We start from the raw sequence: 23,583 nt of genomic DNA on the forward strand, positions 1-23,583 counted from the left end.
GTGAGAAAAGCTGCAGAGTCCAGGGCAATGTAATTAGGTCACAAGGGGAGTGGAAGTGAGGGTCCTCCCACACTCTACCAGACTCGCCAGGTGCTGTGCCGACAGGATGTTTGTGGAAGCCAGTGCTTCCTTTCACCCCATGCCTTTCCTTCTTCCTGCCACATGGGACACAGCTCACCACCAGCCTGTCCTTGTCGCTAGGGATAAGGACAACCCTGACTTTTCACCATGTCCTTTTCTCTTTTGTTTCTTGGCTTTTTCTGGAAAGCCGGAGTGTGGGAAATGAATACGGGGGGGATTTTCTTCCACTAAACTTCACACCCTGGGTTTGAGCAGAAATGCCACGGGGACCCACATAGAGGGTGGGCTGGAGTTTCACTCTGATTCTTTTTGCCCACCTGCCAAACCCTGCTCCCAGCTATCTTGTCTGCTAATGCAGTTGCTTTCTCCATGAGCGTATTACCTTCATCCAAGTGATGGCTGCTTTGACTTAGTGGTTACGTGCCTACAGTCCATCAACCAAAGCTTTCATTAATGATGAAGGGAAATGGGACTATGGGAGAATACTCCTTGCTTTAAGGGAGGGACAGATCTGGGGGCAAATTGTGGGGTAGACTCTAGCAGACAGTCTACCTTTAGCTGAAGTTACATCTTCTTTTGGCTCCTTACTACCTGACTCATTTCCGTTCTCCCAGGAGTGTTCTATCAGCAGGTCCCCTGCCTCAGACTCTGCTTCCAGTAACACAGCATGTCTCCCTAATACCACATGGGTTCAAGGGAAAGAAGCAGCAGCCGTGGTCCTCTTTGGCAAAGATCATCTTGCTCCTCTGGCACCAGGGCAAGTTTTACATAATAGAGGTAGATCCTGTTCCAATGAAAACAGCAACCACAAGGCTTTGGAGGCAGTAGATGTTTGAACAGTGGTGGTGCCTAGACTGCTGGGAATTTTCAGTATTCTATGTGAGGCATCCTTGTGACTCTCGGACATACCTGGCCAAGACTTGGAGAAAAGAGAGCGGTGAGGGGCCTTGTGTAAGAAAGAAAATCAGTCAGTACCATTGAGATTTTTCATGTTAATGCAGCTCATACCCTGACAATGAGTCCAGAGAGTCAATAAGGCTTAGATTGCCTTTTCCCAGTGATTTCACCATGAACATTTCTGTTGTGTGTTTATCAGTAGAAAGGTAAAGACACATTGTTATGTTAATAGGTCAATGTTAACAGAGATCTCCTGGACCCTAGCAGCTGTGGGGTGAATGTGGGTTCACCATCCTCCCCCACACCCCTGCACAATGAAGAGCACTCAGTCTGCAACTTAGGAGCCATCAGCATGACCATTTTCCATCAGCATTCTAGCCATCACTGTACCTCAGCCTGTGTCTGCTATTCTCCAATCCTTTGCCAGATTAACCTTGTAAAAAGTAATTCTTGCCTCACTACTGCTTTGATTAAATTCTGTCTTCCTCTAGTGTTGTTTCAAATGACACACTTTCTACCTTTAGAAGGTGTTTCAACTTTCCACTGTAAGCATATACAATACTTGATCCTTTCCTGTTAAAGAATACTTACCTTGTGTCCATAGTATAAGTTTTGGATACCCTGGGTGATATGGAAATGGACCAAGGAGTTCAGATGTCTCCTCCTCATATTGATTTCCATTACTTGGGTATGAAATACCCTCATTTCACTTACTTGTGTAATATATCTTGCCAGTCTCATAGAATCATAGAGGAGAAAAGCTTAGGATCTCACAAAGAGGCGTAATGAATGGGAAGGTTAGGACCAAGTGTATAAAGTTTTAGTTAGAAGAATATAATTTAGTGGCCACATTATGCATTATGGGTTAACCAGAGCTGGTCATAGTTATTGTAGATTGCAAAATTGCTGAGATATTTTTTAATGCTATCATCACAAGGAGAGATGATAACTTGGTGAGGTGATGGGCGTTAGTTAGGTTCATTGCATTTTATACATTGTACATATCAATCAAAGCATCACATTGTACTTTCCATATAATATATGTATATGCACATATACATATATATGTCTATTAAAAATGAACCATTTAGCTTAATATTCCCTTTGGTTACTTTTGGCTATGACTCAAAACCCAAAACTACCTAGAATCACAGTAAGAAACATTTTATTTTTAAAAGTCTTTGTCTTAAACGTTTGTCGTATGTTTTGTGTGTATGTGTGCATGTGCTACAGGGTTTATGTACTGGTCAGGGGGCAGTTTTTGGGAATCAGTTCTCTCGTGAGATTCTGGGGACAGGACTCCATCTCTCAGGCTCAGCAGCAGGCACCTTTACTCTGAGCCATTGCTGGCCCTTGTAAGTGCATTTTGTGACAGCTTATGTAGCAGGCCCCTTTCTGCTGACTGCTATGTTGTGCCTGGCTGTTGGCCGTTTGCTGAGCAGGCTGTGAGTCTTGCCCTGGTGGGCTTGCAAGCATGTTTTTCCTTGGCTTAGAGAGCTCTTCATGTTCTAAAGCTGACGAACCTGGAGCCCTCTTTCCTCCACTCTCATCTTTGCCATCCCCTCACCTCCTGGTCCTACCAATTTCATTCCTACCTCAGGGTACTTTACATGCATGCTAGGTTCATCCTGGGCAAGCAGGGCACACTAAAAATACACCTACCGTCAGAAGTGCATGATGGATGAATGCATCAGAATGCATAATTCTTCTGGGAGAAATCGCCTAAAGTCTGAAAAACAAGTATGATAAACCAACAAAACAAGGTTCAAGAGCACCGAGTAAAAATAAGCTTCCATGGACTTCGGTTCAAACTCAATTTTTTATTCACAGGAAAGTCACATTTCTCGTTACTTTAAAGAACTGTTGTTCGTGCCCTGTGCCTCATTGATGTTATTTATAAAGTCTGACTTAGACAACTTAGGGAAGTTTCTCTTCTCCTCTGAGCAACGTGTCATGTGAAAAATCTCAGTTCGGGACAAAGATGTAAGAGCAGCCATTCCTTTTCAGGATTCGAAAGTCGTTTGCGTGTGCATGAGGAGGGTCACGGGCTGGGACAGACACTAGGTGTGTGCATCAGGGGTCACAGATACTATGGATAGGCGTGAGGGTTGTCACACAGACAGTGTGTGCATGAGGCACGTTATGAGATGGCGGGAGAGTACCTGTGGGACAGAATCTGTACCTGTCAGCGTGGGCTGTATTCTTTGTCTCCGGAGAGGTCAGTTTCTTAAAATAGAGGAGGCCGGACACACACTCAGCATCAAAGGAGCTGAGCTGGCTGACCACCAAAGAAACGCAAAATCTCATGAATAAGCAGGCGAGGGGAGGAGCATTGCGTTCCTAATTACCTCCATGCTGCCCACATTTTCATAGGCATGACAGTCGCTTGGGGAACTTGATAGAAATGTTTGTGTGTGGGTTTAAACGCTCAGAGAAATTCTGACTGAGTAAGACTGAGTGGTGGAGGGTTGCCCATTTGAAACACGCAGAGGTTTCCTTGACCTCCGGGGGAACGCTGGCTACACATTCTGTGTGTATCGCTCAGCCAGCTACTCTTTAGTCACAAAACTCATATCTTCAAAAGTGAAGAAAGAGGAGCACATTGGTGCTGCTCCAGGAGGCTCTGTGAGGTGAGCTCAGGTCAGCTGTACACTGATCATCTCATTCTCTCTCCTGTGTGGATCTTTGTCTCATTTCAGAGCACAGGTCACTCACTTCCTTAAATTGCTTATGTATGTGTATTTTATTGTTGCAAGGGAAGGAACTTGAGCAAATGGCATCACTGCCCTGGTGTGTCTTTTGAGCAGGTCATTACTCGTCCAACTCTTATTATTATTATTATTATTATTTATGTTCCACAATTCTACGGAACTCACCTTTCAGTTCTGAACATTTCATTTGCAAGAAGTCATTAGGAAACTGGGGAGTCATGGATGTGCTTGCCTTGCCTGAGTTCCATCCCCCAAACCCATGGCATTCAGAGTCTGTAATCCCAGAGTTCAGAAAGCAACGTTAGGCAGATGCCTGTGACTCACTATCCAGCCAGCCTAGGTTACTTGTTGAGCTCTGGGTCAGTGAGAGACTATTTCAAAATCAAAACAAAACAAAAACAAAACAAAAACTAGGTGGATGACCCCTAAGGAACGGCACTCAACACATCCAACCACACACATGAATCTAAATATAGGGGTGCCTTTAGGGATTTACACTCTATGGTGATTTAATCTGAAACTAGGGATTGTTTTCTTTCTTTCTGACTAGGATGACTTGTATTTTGTTTTCTGTGCGACTGCTTCTGCCAGGACGTTCCTATCGAGTAGACATGATGGCAGCAGGCAACCTTACCTCCTATCATTATTTGGTTTTCTATTGTAAACTAGCTTTGAATCTCAGAGATGAACACTATTTAATCATATGAGCACTCTTTTGACTACATTCCTGAATTAATGATTCCCTGTATTTATCAAAACAGCAGGGCGGTTGCTCATATGGACTCTACGCAGTTGTGACAGCATGCTCAAGCCCAACAGAATCCCAGCACAGAGGCAAGGGGGAGTCCTGAGCGCCGAGCCTTAGCTGAGGAGCTGGTAACCATTAGCTTTCAGGGGAGGAAAGGTCTGCTTTCTTTAAGGGTGTGGCTCCTAGTAGGTAGAGGAAGCTCTGGGGGAAAGCCGTGTAGCCAAGAGCAGGTGGACAGCACCAGCTGGACTAGGTGCGTTTTAAAGAAAAAAGGAAGACACAAAGTTGGATGGGTATGGAATAGGGAGTAGATCTGGGAGGAGATAAGGGAGGGGAAAATACTATGATCCTTTCTCTGAGGTTGGCGTTATTGTGAGCCCCTGTCCCTTGCTGATTTATTCATTCATCTAGCCTAATAGACAAGTACATTGAAATCCAGTTTTGTATGTGGCTCTAACAGCTGGGCTTCCCAGCCTTGCAGAAATAGGGGACAGCTACCAGATTGCTGAGCTGCTTCTCCCTAACAAATAGAACCAGAAATTAAACAATTTCCTTTTACGTTAAAAAAAAGTATTTAGTGTGTACATGTGTGTATATTTGTGCACAACTGCCGTGGTACACTTGTTAAGGTCTGAGGACAACTTTGAGTACCCGAGGATCATAGTTTGGGTTGTCAGGCTTGGAGGCTCCTCCCCTCTAAGCCATTTCACCAGCCATGGCTTTACTTCTTGAGAAGTCGGCCGCCATCTTACTTAGCTTACAGCGAGCCATCTACTGCGCATCTCAGAATAGTGGGTGGAGTCACTGACCTTGACTTGGATTGGCCGCTTTTATGAAAGACAACACGAGACGGACTTTGTTTTTAAACAGCACAATCTGGGGAAACAGGGTCCAAAGACATTTTTATTTTCTTAAAATGATTTTTCTTTTATTCCTGACTATCTGCTTGCATATGTGTATGTCTGCACACCACATACCTGCAGTACCACCAGTGGCCAGAGAGGGCTCCATGTCCCCTGGAACTGGAGTTAGAGTTAGTTTTGAGCTGCCATGTGGTGTGATGCCAGGACCTGAACCTGAGTCCCTTAGAAGAGCAGCAAGTTCTTTCAGCCCACTGAGCCATTTCTCCATCCCTGCGCATATGTTTCCTTACTCTTGTGTTAAATATTTGTCACAGTGCCTCGCACAGGGTTGGGGGACATAATCCTGTGTAAGCAGGTGTTTCTGTGGTTTCACTATGACAAAACCTATTTTGAATGTAGCTCATGTTTTCTGAGTTGTTTTCATGCTAAGAGATGTATTTATCTTCTCTTGGACTACACTCTGAGCTGAGAATTATAAGATAAAGGAAAAAATAATGATGGGAAAATAATTGCCAGGCTCCTTCTGAGACTTCTCATTAGAGCTGGATTTTAGTGAGGTGTTTGTTGGCAAACTCAGGACTCACATGGAAAACCTAGATGGTGTTAGAGACTGAGTGCTCATAGGAGCAAACTAGACATCAGAGGAGGGTCAGACAGAAAAAATAATTTGCTGGTGACAGATGCTTTCATGCCCTTGGAACTTAGCAATAATTGTTTTGGAAGGATCAGAGTGATGTCTGTGCTTTTCATCCACTTATATTGCAGAAGTACAGCACGGGGAGAAGATGAGAACTTCCGTCTACTGAACCCACACGGTGGGTTCACAGGGCAAATGATCCTGTTCAGCACTCAGGACTGTCCTCATATGAAGTGAATCACCATGAGATCATTTCTCCCTTCAGAAATGAGGAGACTGAGGGACAGGGGTCCCAATTCACAGACCCCATATCTACTAAATCCTAGTTCTTAATTTTTCTTATTAACCTGTAGCCATGCAAAGATGTTTGCTCAGAAACAGAAATTTCTGAAAAGGCTTCTTTTTTTTCTTATTTCCTTCCTTTCCCCCTACTTCCCTCCTTCCTTCTCCTCCCTCCTTTCTTCTCCTCCCTCCTTCCTTCTCCTTCCTCCCTATGTCTTTTCTTTTTGTGGAAGTCTCTTGCCATACAGCCCAGGGTGGCTTCAGACCTGCAATCCTGTGGCCTCAGTTTCCAGATTCTAGGATAGCAGGTATGTACTGCCACACTTGGCTCTGATAGGTCTTTCAGAATTAAGAATATTGGAGGCAGTGGGATGAGTCCATAGATTTCACTGTCCCAAGCTTGATGACCCAAATTCAACCCCCAGATCTCATGATAGAAAGAGAAAACTTAGTCCTGAAAGTTATCCTCTGATCTGTACATTGCATCATGGCATGTGCATGTACATACACACAAGCATGTGCACACACACCACAGTACTACATCACACATATATACACACACACCACACAATGCTACACCACACACATAGACATACCACACACACATACATACACACATACACCACATAACACCACACCATACATAGATCACACAACACCACACCATGCCACACTACACACATATACATACACATACCATACAACACCACACCACACACACACAGGTACACTACGGTACACACACACACACACACACACACACAGACATTTTATACACAAACATAGCAACAGTAGCTATAATACAAAATTTTAAAAGACAGAATAACCTTGGCTTTCTGAAGTGAGAGTAAATGTACTGCGAAAAGCCAGAACCATAGGAGTTTTGAACATTTGTTTTTGTCACTTGACTCTGCTTTACGTAGGAGCAGGGCCCACGGTCCTGGTTTGGCCTTGGCTGTCGTATGCGTGGTGCCGGCTGGTAGAATGGTGGGCAGCCCACACACCACTTTAATGTGTGTGGCTCTGTCCTCTCCCCACCCAGGTCCGAACCTTGTTCCTGTGTCTCCAGGGGTCAGCAAACAGATGCTTTACTGTGGAGAAAACCGTCTCCAACCCAAAGTGGCCCAGGAGCATGAGCTGCATATCGACCTCTGTGACAGGAAAACACTTTATTCTTCAAAGTCCACTTGTCCCTTCTTCCTGCCCTTGAAAACCTCCTATTTGAACAGCAGGGAACAGAGGAAAACTAACAGAGTTTATTCTTTGCATTTCTACCAGTCCAATTTTCTGTGTTATTTTCTAAAAAAAAAAAAAAAAAAAAAAAAAAAAGTTGTCGTTAAAAAATACAAAAGACCAAAGGGAAGTCTGATTTAGTTATTCCATTCGTCTGTAGGAGAGGTGTGTCTCTAGGACATAGAGGAGGACTCTATTAGGGCCTGCTGACTCTTGTCACTTGAAAGCTACACCCACGAGCAGCCACAGAATCTTGAATAAGTGGTGCTGCAAAGGGATTTCCCCAAAACCGTGAGGTTATGAAGCCTTTCTTCCTCATCACTAGCTTGCCATAGGGCCCTCATTTTGTTCTTTTTGTTCAAGCTCTCTTTTTCTCTCCCTTGGGTCTCATTTGTGTTCTGCACTGTATTTGCTGGAATGAAAGGACAAACAGATGCTGACTTCCATACTGTAAAGCATACGGAAGATGAACAATTAATGTATATCCATACCTCTATTCATCTCTAGCATTGATAGCCCTTGAAAACATATATTCCATGTAAGCTCCATGGGACATTTTGTCCTCATTTAGATGCATAGCAGAACTTAACTCAAAGCTAAATTCAAATCCACCCGGTGGGAGCCTTCAATTATTCTAAGAAATAAAACCAATGAATATTTGAAATATTTGAAAGGATTTTTCCTCAAATGTATTCCTACTTATGCATTTTTAAAAACTCTTAATCCACTCCTATTGTCATCTACTTAAACAGAGGTAAATGTAGTTATAAATGGCTTCTGATTATAGTTATTATGTCTAGTCTTAAGCTAAATATATAGAGAAGATAATGATGGCTTAGAGTGGTTTTGCTGGATTAAGTACCCACTTAATGAGAAATAGATATCATGATTTATTTGCTCTGAGAATTACCCACTGTTAGATATACATACATGTGTATGTATAACAATACAACCATACACACACATATACATACACACCCTTCATGTGTCTGCCTCTGTTTCATAGTTTTTTTTCCTTAGCACATCTCTTCCATTAGAAGCTCCTCCTGGTCATGTTTGGTTTTCACACTGGTGTAGCTGAGCCTGAGTCACTTGGGCAGCTGCACATTGTCCCATTGTCTGGTAGAAGTGTGTTGAGCTCCTGGTGCCCAGACATGGCAGTGTGATCATGACTGAACCTTTCTCTGGGAAACAGTTTATTTTTGACCACCAGTCTGATGTGTTCACTTTAGAATGTTCTACTTGGAATCAGAATCTGTCTTGAACTTCTAGATTGTGATTCAAGCCTTCTAAGCAAACATCTTTCTATTCACATTTGTGCCCACGACTGGTTCTGACAAGCTCCATTATACTGTTTCCAAGCCTACCTACATTTTTATCTTCAGCCTATCTCCATCAACCCATCTGCATTTTTGTCTCCACCCATATCCTCAACTCCGTCTGCACCCCATGTCTTCATCATCATTTCCATTTCATGCCCAGCACCATCTTTATCCCCACCTTCTTCTCCATCCCAGCTTCATCTCCATCTCCATCTCCATCCCCATCCCTGTTCTTCTCTCATCCCCTTCTCTATCCTTACCTTCATATCTTCATTCTTACTTCCATCCACACCAACCTCTCTGACTCTGATAACCAACACTAATTTTAATAACCTCTGACTCATGATCTGCACTCATAGGACTGTTCCATTCACTAACCAGTTAAAAAAAAATCCAAGCCCATATCCTCAGAATTCACTGATGGTAGACACACTAGACCATTTCAGGTGAGTGGCCAATAGAGAATGAGAGTCCGGCAAAACATCACTTCAGTGATCCTGTGTCACTGCTCTGTTCACATTCTTGATGCTTTCCTCTTGCCTATAGTTTCTTTTACCTGTGTATCCTTATAGACTTATTTTTGTTCACCTGAATTTGACATGACTATCCATGCTTTTCTTCCATCTACTCCTCAAATTTCTTTCCCTTGTTCACATTGCTACTAATACAGTTTCTGAAAGTCTAGAAAAGTAGAAATTTAAAATAGAAAAACCCCAATACTACATTTTAGTATAATAAAAAGTGTGGTAGAGACAGCATTGTGATTAGCTGGCATACAAAGAGATAAAGAGCTTTGTTAAGAAAGTCATTTAATAGATAATAAATCTAACTTGAATGAGGCCTCTGCATCCCACCCCAATGCATCAGATCCCCTAATTTCAGAAGCACAAGTGTTATAAGATTAACACCGAATGAAATATTGAGAGGAGATTAAGCATAACCCGATGCACTATTAATCTTAACCTTCTGTGGAGAGTCACATTTCGGAGGGCATAGAAAAGAACTCCAGAAGGAAGCAGTGATGGCTGGGAGGCCAGCCCCAGAGGCAAACGGGCCTTCACTCTCTCTGGCTTCCTGGTGGCGGAAGTGACCTCTGCCAGAGCTAGAATATATCAGTGTTGTTTGTAATCACTGCTCCTTCCACACTCCTGACACTGTAGCACCTGCAAATTGAACTCAGAGGCACAAGATAAATTATGCAATTTGTGAGGTGCCCAGAAAACAGCTACTGTGGAAAATTACCATTAATAACAGCCTCATTACAAGCTTAGTTTATTCTAAACTATAGTGAGTCTTGACTCTCTTACCAATGCATTATATTCTCTGTTATGAAGATTATATAAACTTATTAGCGGAAAGTGGGCTCTTTCCATAGCAAAAAGAACCAAATTAAAAATGTGAAAAGAATTGCGTTTCATAGAGTCCCGCGGTAAAAACTCATCAGTATTTGTCAAATTTGCACCGGAATTTCTGACAACTAAAAACACAAATTCTAGCTGTCCATTTTCAAGTCAACACAACTTGTCTAAATTCAGCCTTTTGACACCAAAACAACTTGAAATTTATTGACCTCCCTTTAAGCTGGCAGTTTAGACTTGTCAAACACCAATGGGGCACAACTCAGCTGAGAGGGTCCAACTTCTATCTTAGCTGGGGCTGAGAGTCAACCACATTTTTCTGTTCAGCCTTCCAGTCAGATTCCATTCAAGGTGCTGTTTGGTTCTGGCATTATTGTGACTCACAGGGCTCCATTTTCATCCTATAGTGACAATGTTTATTTTTTTGTTTGTTTGTTTTTTCTTAGCATAAACTAAACTTATTTGTAGAGTGTAGCAGGGTCTCACTGAAGTGAGAAAGGTAAGATTGTGTCAATCATTCTATGAGTGTGAAAGCATTCTGGACAGCTTAAACTATTTTGGGCAATGAGTTATTAAAAGAATCCTGAACTTTCTCTTATTGATCTGAAATTCAAGACTTGCTGGGTTGTCATGGTTTCATGCTCATTAAGTTTTTAGATCTTTTAAGTTTTTGGGTTCTTTGTGCCCTTTGATTCGTCTTCTAGAATCGCAATACTTGCAGACAACGTTATATGTATTTATTCAGTCCAGCAAACATACTTTAGACCTACTCTGGGCCAAGCTCTATCAATAGAGAAATGGAGGTGTCCTCGCCATTCTAAAGCTCATGGTTCTAGGAAAGAGCTGAAATGGCAGTCTGGAGATTTGGATCTTCTAGTAGAGAAGGGAAACAAGCTGGTCAAAACAGGATGTTCTGTCTTCCTGCATGGTCAATGCTCTCTCAACTCCTTTCATACTTTGGACAGGGGAGGGAGGAGAGGAGAGAGAAAGGGAAACTCTACAGATGTATAAGTGTTTCCAAACCTTATTCTGCTCAGTCAAGACCCCTTTTCTTTGCTTGGCATCTGCCTTGTCCCTGTCATGAACAGATGTGGCATGTGCTACCAGTTACATCACTTTATACTGAGCTTTGGTGGCCAAGCAGTCTGCTGTGGACCCCTGGCAGAGTGTACGCAGAAGGCCGGCTCTCCTGAAGTCCCCTCTCGGGTGAGGTTCTAGTTGCTTTTCTTCATCAAAAGAAGCTTGGTCGGAGGAAGGGGCTATTTGGCTTATACTTCCAAGTCACAGTCAATCGTTGAGGAAATTCAGGGAAAAAACTCAAGCAGGAACTAATGCGGAAACCATGGAGGAATGCTGCTCCCTAACTTTCTGTCTCAATTTCTTATAGAGCTCAGGACCGCCTGGCCAGAAGACACCACTACTCATAGCAGAACAAACAACCTTTCTACCTCAGTTAAGGTAATCAAGGCAATCTCTCACAGACATGTCCACAGAGCAACACGATAAGGAGGATAAGGAGGCAGTTACTCAGTTGAAACTTTTTTTTAGTTGATTCTGGACTGTATTCTGGACTGTTGACAGCAACTACTAGCTAGGATCAGTGGTCATGACAGAAATGAGTATGGGAGGGACAGACACTGAGTGTTTGTTTTACATGGTACAAGACAAAGGACACATGATAGAAAATGGCTTCTCCAAAGCAGTAATATTTATAGTGAGACCTAGTGTCATACAGTGGGGACTCTTTCTGACTATGAGAATGAAAAGTCCACAATTGGTAGAAAAGAGTGTGTGTGTGTGGAAGACAAGCGGATTTGTGGGACATAACAAGGAGTTAGGTCTTACCGTAATTTAGTATGAAAACATGTCACATCATACACATTGTGGGCTTTTGATATTTTATTGTTTGATAGTTTCATACATTTATATAGTTAACTTTAGTCATCTTAAACCCCATTCTCTTCCTTCATTCCCTTCACTCTTCTGATGGAACCCTTCTCCATAAAGCCTCCCTCTGACTTCCATGTCTTCATTTTGTGTGTGGTTTGCTGAGAGTTACTTTGCCAAGTGTGGGTGTGGAGATATTTACTGGAGCAATCGCAACTTGCCTGTGGCTAAGCCACTGGAGAAAATAGCACCCTCTGCCCCGGAAACCATCAATCACCAATAGGGAATTCTGATTTTGAAACAAGTCTTTTGGTTGCTTCACGATCCACAAAATTATTTGAAAATAGTTTTATGATGTTATGGCTGAGAGCACAGAGATCATGAAAGTATCAACCTTAGGACATAAAAACATGACAATTTGGTCTATGTGGCCTGTTCTCCATAAGTAAAGAAATCCCACAGCATCCTAACATCCTCTTCTCAAGGATGCTGTTTGCTGTGGACCTGTGAACGGCTTTACCCATCGCTATTTCTACCCCTTGAGTGTGGAGCACAAGTTGGCGTGACTGGAAGGCTGGGAGGTTGGACTTCACCATAGTTACAGAGAGACTGAAGGGCACCAGAGTACTTCATAGAGGAGGTTCAAGAAAAATGTTCAGAGTTACCGAGGAGCCTGACAGCCAAATGCTTTCATTGTAAAGTTTATTTATTTTTATGAACAAATACAGACATATAACAATGATTTCTCTCAAGAATCATTGATAAGCCCTCTCTGGTTTATCAGAAAGGGGAAAATGTCTCAAGAGAACACACACTATTGCAGGAAGAGTGCTTATGACTGGCACAGAGATAGACTTGATTCTTCCTAGGATGGTGGGAGACCTCGGGTTTGATTAAACTATTCTAGGTTTCTGAGACACTATATACTTGATAACTCATACTGGGGTTTCAATGTGACTTGAAAATCTGGCATTTTCTCTATGCAATCCAGACGATTAGAACCTAAGATTAGTTTAAATCTTTGAAGGTGTCTTTGTATGTGTGAGCGCAAGCATGCATGCCAGAGCACTAGTGTAAGGATCAGAGGCCACCCACAGGTGTCCATCTTCACTTCCTGGCCTTTGAGCTTTCAGGGTTCTCTTGTCTCTGCTTAATATTTTTTAATGGGGGGGGGGTGCTGGAGCTGTAGGCATACACTACCATGTCTGGATTGATGTGTGCTCTGGGGATTCAAATTCAATTCCTTAGAGGTTTTTTTTTATGGCAAGTGTTTTATCTACTGAGCCATCTCCCCATCTCTCAGATATGTTCTTTGAAGCCACAGTAGTTAAAATCATATTTCTTCCATCACTGTCTTTCTGTCTTCTCTTTTACATTTTGTTCGTTTCTGTTTCTTATGTAGTTAAGGCTGATTTGGCACTTTTTACTGACTAACATAACTGGCACCAAATTAAACCAGATGGAATTAGCACAGACTTCAGAACTGGACAGATACAAGGTTTCATCTAGTTCTGAGCCTTGTGTTTTTGACTGAATGGTTGAAATTCTACTAATTTCATTTTTCTTATGTCAGTAAAAGTGTGGGTAATGGTTCTGGTTTTAAGTGTACTATAAATTTAATTTGGTTCATGAATGTGAGGTTCTTAATTTGATGTTCAGTATATGGTAACACTCAGCAAATATCAGAAAGAACCGACAGTTGGATTTGGCTTGATTCTGGGCACAGCATGAAATCTGTAGGGTACCACACACTCCATTTCTGTGGGTTTGGGGTACTCTTAGGATTCTTCCCCTTCTAGATTTTGGCTCTTCTGAGATTCCCCCCCGCTTTTTTTTTCTCCACAACTTTTATTTGGTATATTTTTGAGCAAAATTATTTAAAATATAATACAATGGTCATCTGTCCAAGAGTAACTAAATTTTTATTGTTTTTGATTTAATTCTATGCTATATGTGGTTTGTTTAAGATCTATTAGGCACACAGACCATGACAGCTCTTGCTATTTCATTTTACACCTGTTTTCTCAGAGAAGTGGTAGTTTTCTTCAACCACGATGACTATGATATCATCACCGTTAGAAACTACCAGTGTCGATTCTGCATCACCCCATGTCGAGCCCACAGGCAACACTGCTCAGTTGTCCTTAAGCTCTTCCATGGTTGTGCTTTTTTTTTTGAAGCAGAAGTGCATACATTGCTTCAAGTGACCATGCTATGGGTGAGCCAAACTTCAGGTGCGCCATGCTGTAGGTGAGCTAGCTGCAAGTGAGTCATGCTGCAGGTGAGACATGCTGCAGCTGATGTTAAGAAGGGCAGCTCCAACCACTGTGAGTTCTCTTCATGCTGAGCCTTCCTGCTCCCTGCTGATGACTTCTAACTTCCCTTCACAGGTGAACTGGGTCCCAAGAAGCTCAGCTTGCAGGGAGTTCTGCTCAGGAAGTGATGGGAGTTCTGATATTATTTTTTTCAGGATCAATTTTTTTTTTCAGGGAGGAGTTTTGTGACTCTCTGAACATTTCTAACAAGCTGATTTTGAGACATTTTCTTAGCAGGAAAAGGGATTCTTTCGGATGACAGTGGAAAGAAAATGACTCTAAATTGGCAAGGGCAGCCACTGAACTTACATTTGACTGTGTCAAGTTCTTGCCTCTGTATGAAGGATTTTGCATACACTTTCTTTTCTTAGTAGTGGGAGCAATGTGCACTAGAAGTTTTACAAGACAGACAAGGAGCCTCAGTGTGACCTCCCTGATAGCAAGCGACAAGATCTCAGAGCACATGCTGCCTGATTCCTGATTCCTTTGAGGGCTTCTGAATTTGTCACAGTAACACTATGACCCAGCCTCTCTTCTAGTTCATCCATGTCCCTTTAATCTGTGACAGTTTTCTTCTTTTTCCTTGTGAAGAAAGAGACAGAGAGAGAGAGAGACAGACACACACAGAGACAGACAGGCAGGTGCGTGCGCGTGCGCACACACACACACACACACACACACACACAGAATGAGAGTAGGCAGATGTGTACCACTGTGTACTTATGGAGGTTAGAGGACAATTCTAAAATTGACTGTTTCCTGATACCTTATGAGATCCACAGATCACACTCAGTTCGACACATAAGAGCTACTACTTGCTAACCCATCTGCTGCTGGACATGTTATCTGTTTTATTTTTGTGTGGGCGGTGTGTGTGTGTGTGTGTGTGTGTGTGTGTGTGTGTGTGTGTGTGCTGTGAGTCATTCCACACTCCTATTCCTGTCCTCTAGTCCCAAGTAAGCCTCATTCTCTATGAGTTTGACATCTCTAGATTCTAAGGCTTGGAGCTTCCTTCTTGTCTGTAGCCGTGGACCTTACCTTTGGACCCACTGATCTCTTAAAGGTCAATTATCCACTAGTGGTATAGAATAAGTGCGCCCGTGTGTGTGTGTGTGTGTGTGTGTGTGTGTGTACACATTTGTGTACATAATCAAATGCTAGTATAATTTGTGAAGAACAATGTAGAAAAAGGATGTGAAAATTTAATTAGGGCCCATCCGCAAGATCGGATTACCGAGTGATTTTTAAATTTCCCGAGCGCACAGATTGCATTATAGCCACGCAGGGAAGTTGCCTAGCTCTTATGAGCTACATGATGCAGTCTCTAGGGATAAACTGCCATGAGGCATTCAATTTACATTCAAATATAGCTCTGAAATATGCACAGTATCAATACATTTGCAGAAAGGTAGGGAAAGTGACCTTGCTGGAGTCCTCAGGCCATCACTAGTGACTCTGGGTAAAGGAAACCTAAGATTCTTTGTGTACACGTATGGGTTTTAACTCCAATTTTACTATATGTTAGAAAATGTGTAAATCTTGGAGTAAAGGAAGTATGGATTTTATTCATCTTGTGGGAAAATATAAATTTTATGTCAGTGTATTTGCAGCATGGCTTTTACTAACAAACTCAACGAAACCTTTGAAAAGTGATTAAAACCCGGCTGTAATATCCATGTGATGAGATGCATAGCCATTAATTTGTGATGTGTGTCTGTGTGGAAAGATAAAGGATATCTCATGCCTGACATATGGAGAAATGGAGGAAAGAAAGGAGACAGAGAGATAGAGAAAGAGAAAGAATAATGAAGGAAGGGGAAGAGAGGGAGGAGGAAGAGAAGCAAAGAGGAGAGAGAAGTGAAAGAACAAAGAAAGAGAGGAGGAAGAGAAGCAAAGAAGGAAGGAGGGAAGAGCAGGGGAAGAGGGAGAAAGTGGTGACCCTGAAGAGGGAGAAGGAAGAAATGGAGGTAAGAGAGCCAGAGGCTGTGGGGGGGAAGGGAAGGGGTGTGTGTAAGTGGTGAGACATTCTGCTCAAGTATTCAATCACTTTCTTGAATGAAGTATGAGAAACTCTTAGCAGTGCTTTCCCCGGGAGAATTAGACAGAGATCAAGAAAAATACAATTTTCACATTCCATTAGTGTTATAATTTGTTTACCTTGAGCATATTCTCATGTTATAATGAGTGTCTTCACTCTTCCCCACCAAAAAGATAGATGGTCTCATTCAACAGTATATACAATTCTTACAGTAATAAGATAAAACTATGTCTGCTGCTCCTGGTGGTCTTGCGTGGTTCTTGGTCAGATTCTGCAGGGCCAGGGACACAGGCTCATCTGAAGTGAGTTATGTGCTAAGAGGCACCCAAACAGGAAAATGTGTCATGATGTTGAGCCAGAGCCTCTGTCTCCTTAGGACATAAACATGGTTTAGATCCCTGAAGGTCCTACAAACAAGAAGAAACTCATGATCTCAGCTTTATCAATTATGAAAAGGCCTTTGTAAACTGTGACTCCGACTGACATGTACTAGCATGCAGCTTGCCATCATTTCTTTAGAGACTGAGCTTCACCTTGCAGTCAGGAGAGTTATGATAGCCTTTGTGACTTCCAAATAAGGGCTTGTCTAGGGCTTGACCATAATGATGATATCAACCTTCTATTCTCCACGGCTCTCCATAACAGACCAGCAGCTGAGAGATCTGATCTTTTCATCATGGAGATCTGAGCTCAGGCGATATGCTTTATTTGGCTTTAGAGAGTCCTCACAACTTGACTTTTTTCCTTACTTAGAAATTCAGGATCAGGGAGCTGGACAGATGGGAGGGGAGTAAACTGTGTGGTGTATAAGTGGGAAGACTTGAGCCCAGTCCCCAGAACCCACATTAGGAAGCTGGGCATAGTGGTACACACTTTTAATCTCTGAGCTGGGAAAGCAGAGGCAGGTGGCGCTTCGGTTCGCTGGTCGAGCCTGTGCTAGTGAGAGGCCAAATAACCAAGATGGATAGTGATGGAGGAAGACACCAAAGTCCCTGCCTGTTTACAGACACATACGCACAGAAAAACACATAGAACAGCCCTTCCCCCCACCATTCAGGATACTATCTTTAGACGAGGCAACCAAAGCCCTCCAGTGCTTATGGCCTTGTAGGACATCACCATAGTCTGTATGCCAAGTCCTGCAACCATTTTCAGAGCTTTATGCACTTTACATGAGACGTTAAATAGCACAGAACTTACGAAAATCACAGATTTGATCACACCTTTTATTCACAGAGAGATGAAGTCTCATGGATCAGAAGTTTAAGGAAAATAAAAGAGCTGGTATGGATATCTCTTGCCTGGAACGTGAGTCAACAACATTAGTTAAGCCCAGGAAGCTAAGAAACCGCAGGTACAAACTGCTGGGCCTCTGATCAATATGGTACTTTGACATTTGCAAACACCCTCTAGAATCAAAACACTATTTCAAACCTTTTCATGTCACTTTATGAAGTTGGTTTGCCCTTTAAATGTCTTTTATACCTCCGAGAATTAAAGCAGTTTGGGGAAGACCCTGTTTTGCTGATCTGAACAGCAGTTTAGGGAAAGAACAACTGAAGCTCTTAACTTGCTTGTCATCGGCCGTTGTCACTGTGACAGACAGCCACCCAGGACTCTGCCATCCCCTTCTTAAAGAATGGTGCTGCTAGCTTCCTCCCCTGGCCGAGAAGAAGATGGGGTTGGAGGGTCGTGCCACTGAGGAGTTCCTGAGTGTGGCTTGGAGACCCACGGCCCTATCAGTTCCTGGCACAGAGGAGATGTCAACCAATTAGAGCCACCGGAGGAATATCATCCTTCTTATTATCTCTCTGGTGAACACAGGAAGGAAGCTTCCCCATGAATGAATGCCAGAAGCTAAAAATAAGTGGATTAAAGGTTGGAGATGTCAGACTACCGTATCCCATGTTTGAGGCAAACACGGGAACAAAGCAGTGGAAGGTGCCTGGAACAGGCTTGTCAGATACCGTGTCAGCAAACCCTGAATGCTCTGTGATGCTTCAGAAACCTCTCAGCTCCTAACAGAATTGACTATAGTTAAGCTTTGTGTGTGTGTGTGTGTGTGTGTGTGTGTGTGTGTGTGTGTGTATGTTCACACATGTGCACACATGCATTTGGAGGCCAGAGGACAATTGCAAGTGTTGTTCCTCAGGCACCATCCAGCCTTTATTGAGGCAGGGTTTTAGATTGGCCTGAAACTCTCCAAGTAGACCAACCTGGCCGTGGAGTGAGTTCCCGTGATCCACCTGATTCTACCTCCTCCGCTCTGCAAATACAAGCATACAATGTACACAGTCCAGTAGTCATGAATTTCAGTGGCTACTAAGACTCAATGTACTTGGTGTACCTCCTATAAAAAGGTTTTATTTAAAATAAGTGGCAAGGCCAGCACTATGGGTCAGCAGGTAAAATCACTTCTTGCGCACACTTTTGATTTGGGTTTGATACCCATAGCCTATGGTGGAGGAAGAAAGCCAATTCCCAAAAGCCATCCTCTGACTTCCAGACACATGGCATGGCATTTGTGCACTTGAAAATATGAACACACAAACACACACACACATACACACAGACACACACACAGACACATACATACAGACACACACACACAGACACACACAGAGAGAAAGAAATGAAATTTAAATATTAATTAAATGAATGGCAAGAGGGAAGGGGCCATCCACTCAACAGTCATGGCCCATCGCTGTTAGAAGTCTTACGTGTTACTCCGTGTTACTCCACTCCTCTTAGAAATAGTTACAGATGCTGCAGCCATCATCTGCACACTTTTCTGTTACACAGTCTAAGAGGAAATGTGCACACACTACAATTCTTGAAAAGAGTGAAGGTAACTTAAAACAGTGGTTCTCAACTTGTAGGTGGGCCACACCCCTTTTCGGGGGTCAAATGACCCTTTTACAGGGGTCACCTAAGACCATCAGAAAATACAGCTGTTTACATTATGATTCATAACAGTAAAATATTACGGTTATGAAGTAGCAACAAAATAATCTATGGTTGGGGGGGTCACCACAACATGAGGAGCCACTTTAAAGGGTTGCAGTGTCAGGAAGTTTGAGAGCCACTACCACAGAAGCTGTGTAGAAGCACAGCAGCCGTCAAACCTATGAGAAAGTGTAAACATGCCGAGACTGCCGTCATGGTGAGTCATCTTCCCGGAAGATATGGGAGCAAGTGTGTGCAGAGAACAGAAGCCAAATTCCAGGAAAATGACAACAACAAAATAGACCGTAGCTAGGCTTCATGTGGAAGGCCTGCAACCCCAGCTCCTTGGGGGCGCTGAAGTGATACCACTAGTTCAAGACCTGCCTGGAGGAAAGCGTGAGTCTAAGACTGGTCTACGCACCTTGGTGAGACCCTGTCTCAAAACAAAGGGAAGACTGGGGACGGAGGCCAGTTGTAACATACCTTCCTAGGGCCGTGATGCCTTGGGTTCTATGCCCGGTAAGAAAGTGGGAATTCCGTGGCTCTTGGAGCCTGTGGGTGAAACCTGTGAAAAAAGGCATGGAGCCCATTGGAGAAGCCTTGGGGCCTGTGGGAGAAGCTGTGTGTCCTCGGGAAAAGCTGTGGGAATTGTGGGAAAGCCTCATGGACAGTGGGGGACCTTGGGAGAAGCTGTGTGTCCCCTGGAAAAAGCTGTGGGAATTGTGGGAAAGCCTCATGGACAGTGGGGGGAACCTTGGAGCCTGTGAGTCAACTTGTGTGAAAAGCTGGGCAGCTGTGGGAGAAGATTTGTGGAGTGTGGGGAAAGCATGGTGGACTGTGGGGGAAGCCCCATGTATTATGGGAAGGCCTTTCTGGCTGTGGAAGAAGCCTTGCACATTGTGGGGAATGCCTTGTGTGTCAAAGGAAGTGCCTTGGAGAATAGAGGCCAAACCTTGGAAACTGGGAGAAGATGGTAAAGACAAGATGTGTGAGGACAAACAGGGTGTGAATGAAAAACTACAATGGTCCCCTCAAGTTCCAACACGCCAAGGTGGCCCATCTCCAGAGTAAACTGTGCTGGTCTCAGCCATATTATCTGTTCTCTGTCTAGCTAGGTCCTTTAGGAGAAAGTTCTTCACCAAAACACTCCAGGTCATCCAGGAGCTTAAATCAGTTCTCTACACAAGGGAATGGGAGGTAGGAGGAGATGATGGATGGCAGTCAGAGATGGCTCAAGCCTCTAGGAATACCAGTTACCCTGTCCTTATGACTAACTAGCAGGGCCAAGCTTAGGGCCAAAACATGGAGGTCCCACGGTCCGTAAGGAGGTGATCCCAAGAAGCAGGCTGAAAGAGAAGTGAGAGTCAGACAGGCAAGAAGAGTGACAGCCTAAAGGGCACAGTATTTGAAGGCCACCGTTTCAGGTGACGTGACTCTGTCCTGCTGGGCACTTCCTGGGAACTACACAGCGCATTATACAAACGAGGCATTTATCCACTTGTGTCCATCATTCCCACTGTGACTGAGGGCTATCTCTGCAGCAGTCTTCCATTTATTTATTTATTTTTTTATTTTTGAACCTTGAGACAAATACCCAGGCAAACCACTAACCAACATTATATAGGATACTTACTGCAAGTCCTGGGAAGCATCTCAGCGCGCTAAGTCCACATGTGGGGATCCAGGTTGATCTGATAGCAACCACTTTAGGCCTTTGCTGATGGTATTGTCCCCAGTAACTCCGGCTAGTTTCCTCCATACTCCCCCAGCGTGCCGTGCACAGAGAAAGCCACTGGAGTAGCCTGTATGGTGTCTTACAGATCTGGACTCTGCTGGGACATGATCTCACAACCCTGGCACTGGCTCCAGATGTACCAGCTTCACTCAGGCTTGGCTGAAGTCGCTTTGCCCTTAGCCATCATCGAAGTCCTTCCTTCCAATGCAAATGATGGCCGTCAGCTGCCTCATTGACCCTAAACACACTTCCGTTTCTAAGTCCCCATGGGGCCTCATTCTGTGCAGCCCTGAGTATGCGCAATAGTTGTTTTGGTCTGTGTCACCTTGTGAACTGTTTTCATATATCAAGACTGGCTTTCTTGTGGTCATATTTTAAAAGGAGCTCCTTAAAAAGCATTCCAGGAAAAAATAAAATGAAAGAAGACACCACGTGCTACAGGAAACAGCAACGCTGCATAGTATTTAGGAAACTCAATAGATTAGATAAAATGGGAACCAGAATCTTTGAATGTTGGTAAAATGAAGACAATAGGATTTAGGGACATACACAGTCCCCCCACAGTGCTGGCTGGGATAGAGTATTATATACCTGTAATCTCAGCTCGGCTCTGGGGAGGAGGAAGCAGAGGGTCAGGAGTTCAAGGTCACCCTTGGCTACGTAGTGGTCTGAGCACAGACTGAGTGACATGAGACCTTGTCTCAAAAAGCAGGCAGGTCAGCAAACAAAAATTCTCCTTATACGATCAAACACTTGACTCAACAAGAATTACATTTATGTGACTGTGACTATGTAAATACCATTGAGGCAATTTCAGTCTTGAAATTTAATCATATCACAAACATTATTATAGGTATATGGAGACAAATACAAATGTTATAAGTCTTGACAATATAAACTCTAAATAAAACAACAGCAAATGTTGCTGAGTGACGGGATGAAAGGGTTTAGAAGTAATGACAAAGTTATTATCCATTCTTCCAAATTTTAAATTTTTACAGTTTTTGGGTGGATGTGTTTTACTGTGTTTGTACTTGTTAGTGAAGGCGTGTGCGTCTGTGCATGTGAGCGTGCACACGTATTCATGGGGAGGCCATGCAAGAGGCAGGCAAATGTTTTCCATCTATGACTGTCCACCTTTACTTTTCGAGATAAGGTTTTTCACTGAGCTTGAAGCGCCCTGATTCACCCAGGCTGACTAGTTAATGAGCCGCAGGGATCCAGAAGCCCTGCACCTTAGTGCTGAGGTCACAGACCGCTGTTTCCTGGTCTCTTTTCTTTTCTTTTCTTTTCTTTCTTTTTAATGTGCAGAAGGAAATCTGAACTCAAGGCCTTTATACTTACAGAACAAAAACTTTATCTGCTGAACCATCATCATGACCTGACTTCTGTATTTTGAGCTGATTTGTAACGATTGCCCATAGTTAAGACTACGAAGAGGCGTTCTGACGTGGGCATATGATGTCTAATCATCTAATTAATCTAGCTATTCCCTCAAGCATCCATGATTTCCTTGTGGGGAGAACAGCCACAACGTCTTCTTGAAGTATTAGTTAGAGCTGGAAAACCTCAAAACACAAATCCTGATGCATATCTCTTGGAGCTGACAACCTAATGACCCGGAAGAAATTAAATAATAGTATAATTGACATGCCTGAAGTAAAAGCAGCAGTTGGGGTCATACAATAGGATAGTGATTTCCTTGTCGTTTTGTTTTATAGAGAAGGTTTGTACAGTCAGGACTGGGGAGATGGTTTGGTGGTGGAGAGCTTTGTCTGTTTTCCCTCAGGACCCAGGTTTGGTTCACTGCATTTCTGTAACAGTCTCTCTAGTTTCAGGGGATCTAACACACCTTCTTCTTCTGGCCTTGGGGACACCAGCACACATGTGGTGCACTGACATACATGCAGGTGAAACATCCAGACAGAATGGGAATTAAACTTTAAGCTTTGATAACTTGAGAAATAAAATGATTAAATGAGAACGCTCAAACAAATGAGCAAGGGACTCATTAAAAGGTGTTTACTCCCAGATGTGGTTATGGAGGTCGGCAAAACTGTTGCTTTCACAATTTCAGTTGGTATAGTCTTTAGAACCTCTGTGTAAGTCCTCCCCCACACCCAAGTTGAGACACTGTTTAAAGAGTATTGTAAACCATACCCAAACCCCATTAGTTTGCTGGCTCTAAATGAAGTCCCCTAGCTTGGCCATGAATTCCCAATGATTAATAACAACTTAGTAATGCCCAGGATTTGGAAGAATAAATAATGCTGTCATTTTCTACCCGCAAGCTGTGGCTTCGTATTAGACAGCCATACTAATTCTGCTTGTAATCCCCAGGAAGTGTGGGGACTAGTGTAATCCTTCATCACTAAGCCTGTTTCATCTCTGTTGAACGCAGAAGGATCAACTTTTAAAATTTGCCAGTGGGGGTAAGGAGAGAGGAAAAAAAAAGACAATAGGAAATGACAAGTGTGTTGGGAGATGGAAAGCAATGACAGTGATTAGGTTAAAATAATTAGATATTTAT

General features: G+C 43.1%; 1 long non-coding RNA gene across 1 annotated transcript in view; it reads left to right on the top strand.

The window, feature by feature from the left end:
• The window catches only part of LOC132654645 (uncharacterized), a 336,065-nt gene that overhangs the window by 301,138 nt on the left and 11,344 nt on the right, over nucleotides 1-23,583 (top strand). Inside the window, exon 4 of the long non-coding RNA XR_009592302.1 lies at nucleotides 11,520-11,590. This is a non-coding gene — a long non-coding RNA (uncharacterized LOC132654645). The remainder of the gene's footprint in view (nucleotides 1-11,519; nucleotides 11,591-23,583) is intronic.

This window comes from Meriones unguiculatus, chromosome 6 (assembly GCF_030254825.1).
Source record: "Meriones unguiculatus strain TT.TT164.6M chromosome 6, Bangor_MerUng_6.1, whole genome shotgun sequence".
NCBI lineage: Eukaryota > Metazoa > Chordata > Mammalia > Rodentia > Muridae > Meriones > Meriones unguiculatus.